This window comes from Ischnura elegans, chromosome 3 (genome assembly GCF_921293095.1).
Source record: "Ischnura elegans chromosome 3, ioIscEleg1.1, whole genome shotgun sequence".
Classification (NCBI taxonomy): Eukaryota; Metazoa; Arthropoda; class Insecta; order Odonata; family Coenagrionidae; genus Ischnura; species Ischnura elegans.
Genome location: NC_060248.1, coordinates 133166781 through 133173412, shown reverse-complemented (window position 1 = coordinate 133173412; position 6632 = coordinate 133166781).

Sequence of the window (6632 nt, the reverse complement as noted above, 5' to 3'; positions counted from 1 at the left end):
GTAATTTCTTCTCCTTTGGTATTCCAAACTTTGAGTGACGTCAATAACTCATGAAAAGTGGGTGGTAAAATTCGATTTTTTTCATTTTAAAGTCGAATTAAAAAGACTGGCAGGATAAGATTTTTTCTTCATAACTAATCTTTGCTATTTGTCTACCGAATCATTTCATTGAACTGCGACTCCTGGTTTGATTGTACGACGACTGTCATTGCCATTTCCAGTTTCCGCTACTTGTTAGGATTTCGGCAGACGCAACCCACATACCTTAAACACACTGTGAATTGCATATCAGTAGGGATAACTGCAGCCGACCCGACGCTTATCCGAGTGCTGGGGGCCTGGTGATGGATATGCATTCCCCATGTGTCCCCAGTCCGTCTCGTGAAGATCTGAATTTTGTTTCCTATTTGGTTGCATTTTAATTGGTTTTCAAAAACGTCCGCAGCGTGACGATAGGTGCAGATTGCTATCCATTTATTTTCTATATTCGCTAAGTGGTACTTGCAATCGCGAAGAATGCCATTGAAAACTTATGAATTTGATCGATCACTCCATCAACAATACAAATTTTGGCAAACAGCCCTAAGCATAGCTTCTTTCTCCGCGAAATTTCGATCCTACAGATTTGGATATCTGCCCGTTGGCGACACAAGTGGTGACTTCAGTCCACGTTGAATTTAATTTAACGTGGTGGTTCATCACAGTTGATGGCCGACTAGAGAATCTTGTATTGTAATACATATTGTTGGTGGAGCGGCTGAAAAAATAGCGTAATTCCACCCAATAAGCCGTAAAGATTGAATTCTTGGTTTCATGTTCTGTCGCACCAAAACACAACCACGCACCCAGGGTAATGGGAGGTTGGGATTGGTCACCTTTTGGTGCCTGAGGACTGCTACCTCAATTTGGCATGCTTTAATGTCTATTGTGTGTCAAAAAATTTTCTCAACCAATTGATCGGAGCCACATGCGTTCTTAGAAGTTATTAAACTTCCACTTTTACTGAATTTTATCCCAAGGCACTCCAATAAACTTCGATTTTCGAGCTGATTCGTCGTGAGCTCGAAATACTGGTTCCAAAGCAATGAATATTAAAAGTAACGATGTACGCATTGACGCGCTCGTGTGAAAATTTATTCCAAGGATGAGACTCGTCATGAAAAAAATATTCGGTCAAAACATTTGAAGTTGACTTGTAGACTATCGGAAAAGGTGATCAGAAGCAAAAAGAGGCCTTGAAGACCTAATTTCTGGAGGAGAGGGGGAAAAGATGAAATGAATGAAGGAATGAATTTATTACTCCGAACTTAAATGTACACATTTTTTTGACAACACACATAAAATGGGCGGATAGTGTGAGATCGACCTGCCCTCTGCCAGAAAGCGTTTTTCCTCTTCAATTTTTTATTAAAATTTGAACCCAAAATTAGGATGTGGTTATTATTCGAGTGCTGAAATCTACGCCGTGATTCATAGCGAAACCTGATCTGATAATCACCCTACCCCCGGCTGCATTCGAATGGAATGACCTAAAAGAAACAAAAAGAAGAAGCGTGCGTGTGAGAACTATCTCAGCGAAATAAAGTAGAGAGAGATAGAAGGGGGGGTGAGACGATGGACAAAGTGGAATATACATACGAGTACATACGCACGGCACGGATGGATGATGAGGGCAGAGACAGACACACACGATCTCCGCACACTCTCATTTTTTTCCGTTGCCTGGAGGAGGCGTGTCCTATTCCCATTTTTCGCGAGCCAATGAGAGCGCGCGCCGTGTGTTGGGGTCGCGGCCTCCGCGAGAGACGACGTAACGGGGGGGGGGGGGGCGGAGGATATGCAAGGGTGGCAGCGGCGGGGGTGGTTGGCGGCGCGCAGTGAATTCTGGGAAGGGGAGGGAGGGAAAGGCTCCCTCAGCGGAAGAGCACGCGACTCACCACTCGAGAGAGAGAGGGAGGAAATGGGCACTTTTAAGACGGCTGAGACCACGGGCTTTCCATCGCGTCAATGGTTACACCACCACCTAGCTATGATTAAAATTTATTTCTTATGACCATATTTTTAGAGAACGAAATATTGCAATTTAAAAAATATTATCAAAATAATATGTAGTGTGCGAAGTATAAAAATATGAGTAAACTTGCTTTAAATGAACGAAATGGTATCCATAAAAATATCCTTTTTAGAAGCTTGAGATTTACAAAAGATTTCGTCCTTTTTCAAACACGCTTTAGACTCCAAAATTCTTGATAACCGCGTTTTCGCCGCTGGCAGAGGTTCGGAAATAAAAAAAGTTCGCCACACAGTGCGGTTGGGGCAAATAGCTATTTATCTCATAGAGAAAAAAGGAAAAAGTCAGCCTCAAAAATCTTTTCACGCATGCAAATAGAAGAGATCATCGATTTATGAAGCAGGCGATGGATTTCCATGCAATGAGGATGCCTTTAGTGGATGTTGTCTTTATAAATCGGAATTTTACACATGCTATTGCAGAGGTTCTGGTATAAGCTTAAAAAAATATTGATAAATGGAATGCCATCACAGAATAGGCATATACAATTCGTGCAACAACATTAAACATTTGAGAACTTACAAGATCAGCGTAATGCTTTTTGAGTAATTAGTAAATAAATGGTGTGTTACAAGTCAAATCGCGTTTTTATATGAAGATGGACCAGGCGTCGAAATTTAAGCCCAAAAACGAAATTAATTCAAAAATTAAGCGTTTTGAGTATCAATATTATGTACGCAATTACTTAAAATTTATCATTAAACGATGTGAGAAAGACTACGTCTTTACAAAATATGCAAAAGGTGCTTGTATGTGATTTTTTATCAGTCACGGTCATCAAGGACTTCAAAGAAAATGAAAAAAAAAACATGATATTTTGCTCGAAAGAGGTATTTAGACCTATGGGAACTCCTTACCCTCTTGCATTTAACACTTTCAATAATTCTTTGAGATGGCTCTCCTCTGTTGTTTCCAGAGTCAGACCATTTAGTCCCTGCCTACTCTTCATACCAAATCATTAAAAAATCAAAATATATCTTTAATTATTGCAGTCTAACAGAAAACTGAATTTTACGTCAGTGAGGGAAAACAGAGGAAAATCAAATCTTACTTGTGTCATTTTCGTCATTACAAATGCATAAGTTGGCACGCATTGTATCTAAAGGCATTCTATCCTTCATTTAGCAACACGTAGGGTAGTGAGGGGCAAGAGTCCAAATTGGGGCGAGATTCCTTTTCCGAAATATTTCACTAGAAGATTCTACGAAAGCTCCAAGACCTGGACAGGGAACCTTTGGGTTGATGAGTAGTCCACACAAGGTAAAACACATATTATTAAAGGAGAGGAAGCCCAAACCTTGAAGTTAACCGTAAAAAGGAAATGTTTTGGCAACACTGCAGTGAAACTAGCAAAGAAACCAATGGATGATGCCGCGGTAGAATGGTGTTGTGAACTCTTCGAGGAAGATAAAATGGAAGGTTTGTGAAATGCAATATATGGATTCATGCTAAATGCGCTTGGGTGGGAAAATCGGTGAAAAATATTTCATTTAATATCTGAAAATATATGTTTTAATTATCAAGTTACAGATAACATTGATCTGAACTGCAATTAAGCTTCGGCAACAAAATTGATAAGAGTAAATGTATGGTTAAATTTAAAAACCAGTGGTGCAAATTAGGATACTAGTTTCCTAATTTGTTCCACTTGCAGGTTTTAATAAATTTAGAAATATTTTACTTTTAACGGCGTGATTTTTAACATTTCAATATCGGAATGAAGATACGTCTCTTTCGGGTAAAACACCGCGTGGGTCCATTGTTCTCGGACCGAGAACAATGGACCCACGCGGTGTTTTACCCGAAAGAGACGTATCTTCATACTCACCGACCCGCGGAAGCCTGCATAAGGAATTTCAATATCGGATTCTAGGCATCACATCAAAATTAATAATATAAAATAGTAAAAACCACTGTGTAAGTTATTATTTCAGCTGCATAAAAAGTAAAAAGTGGTACACTATAGGAAACTCCCCCCTATAGTAAAGATTGTCCACAGACGCCACCAATTCATCATTCGACGAGGCTAATATGTCGAAAGGACACCAAAATTTTGCTCAATATTTAGAAATGATATAATTTTTAATCAACCACTTCTCGTTCATGACCAACTCAACTATGTTGAACAACAATGAATTGAATGTTATGTACAACTCAACGTTATACAACTGGACGATGCAACGGCAATTGCCGACCTTCTTCAAGATGGTACACAACTGCCTACTTAAGTGATTTCCTGCGTATATCTTTGTCTTTACTCTCTCCCCCACTTGGAGGCTTCGAATTATTGAGCCAGGAGGCTCTAGAGCAAGAGCTTTTGGGTTGTGAGGCCGGGCGTCGAGACGATTAAGGATCCTTCTCTTAAGGTACACCTCAGCAGGAGACTGACCCGAGGCAGAAGGTGTTGCCCTATAGCGGAACATGGTCGACAGTGGAATTGCATCATCAGCAGAAGCCTTACTATTAGTCTTATTTTAGTAAGTCTCCTCTGCAGCGTCTACATGCTGCGTTCCGCAAGTCCATTTGTGGCTGGGTGATTAGATGCGCTGAACTTTTGGAGTATACCACGCTCTTTGCAGTAATTCAGGAACTCTTCACTCCTGAAGAATGCCCGAAAGCATTACGAAAGGGTGGCCATGGACGGAAAAGATGCCTTCAAGCATAGCGATAGTTGTGGCAGAGGACGGAGCGTCACGGATCACGCGGACCTCTGCCCACTTTGGCCTTGCATCCACGCACAGAGGTGTTTTCTTTGCAGAATGAGCATTTGGCACGATTGAAGAGGAGATCATTCTCTCCGAGATGTTCCAAACATGCAATAAGATTTCTGGTGTATTCATCAGGATCTGAGCCATGACAGATAATGTCATCAAAGTGTGCCTCGACCTTTGGGAAGCCATTCAACAATAGACCTAGGATGCTATCGAATTCCAGCGGAGCGATCTTAATGCCGAGGCTGACGCATTTCAATAGGAACGTGCCTTTATGCACTGAAATTGTTTGAATCTTGCTCCCTTCTTCATCGAACCGTAAATGCAGGTAAGCCTTTTCAAGTCCAATTTGCAAAATACTACAGACTGTGGAGAATCTCGCCTATTTTTTGGATGGTGTAATTTGAGGCAACGAGTCTAGAATTCACCCCAAAATTATAATCTACGCATAGCTTCACTCCTCCATCGGGCTTAGGTATTACGACGAGTGGCGATCCCCAGTCACTTGATGCTATGGGAGTGATGACTCCTTGTGTTTCCAATGTGGATAATTCTCTTTCAACTCTCTCTCTCAATGAAAAAAGAACGTCGCGTTCATTGGTAAAAATAGGTTTTACGCCTTCTCAAAGTTGAAGATGTACTTTGACGTTTGGAAAACATCCGATTCTTTCTTCAAAAATGTGCTTATATGTCTTAAAGAAGTCTTCAGAGATGTGACAGCTTTCACGTTGACTGTGCGAAGTACTGATTTTTCATGATTATTTATTTTGTTTAGGCTAATACCAAGTCCATGAATCCACATACATCCAGGCAGGGCATCATATCCTGCTAGCACTTTAAATAGATCGGCGTCCATTGAATTATTTTTTAGGCAACTGAGACGGTGGCTTTGCCTTTGGGCTTGATGACGTGGTCTGAGTAAGAGCGGAAGGAAACTTATGTCGATTGAAGCGCTACCTTGAGTCCAAGTTAGTTGAAAGCGGTTTCTGAGAGCAAAGAAAAACGTGCACCTGAATCCACTTCAAACGACTGCGGCTTGTAGAGTGACTGTAACGATGTATTTATCGGTGTCTGGTCCAACTTCGAACGAATCCTCGAATTCTTCGATGCGATTGATACCATATTGGTTGTTTGAGTAAAGATCTTCTTCATGCTCATGGACGCGTTGAGACGACAGGATGTTGGCCTTCGATTTACGGAGCAGGATGGTGATGCAGACTATAGATATGTGACCAATTTTCCCACAGGAAATGCACTTTAGAGATTCACGCATTGTTCTGAAAACACGCAATTTATGTATATTTAAGTCTATTATTAATTATGGTTGCCGAAATTATAGCCATGTGTGGCTAAAGACAACAAAAGGAGTAACGGAAAATGAATCCCTTTGAGAAGCAGATATGACTTGCATTAAAATGGCCCTCACAAATTCTATAACGGCCTATTTATGAAGGAATATGCTATCTCCGTGCAGCGTCGTACCACCGCTTTCTTCGGTCTGGATCGTTTAGCAGGGCAAAAAATACTTTTCTGGTGTTTACGAGAGGTAAATTCACATCTCGGCACACAACCATATACATAAGGTTTCCCACCATTCATTTAAAAGTCTCCGTTTTATCTACTACTTATTTATACTCGAAATAACGTATACGACAATGCACTCTTTACGCAATCAATGCAGATATCATGAGGTACGCCGGTCATCAACATGGCGTCTCCCGAGAAATGCGTTTTTGGCGCGGAATGCAAGTTGAAACTTCAAACTAATCTATGGGCGAAAATATTCAGCGCTCAACGATAAAATTTGGCGAGAGCCTTTCTTACACCCATTTTATTTATGAATAAAACAT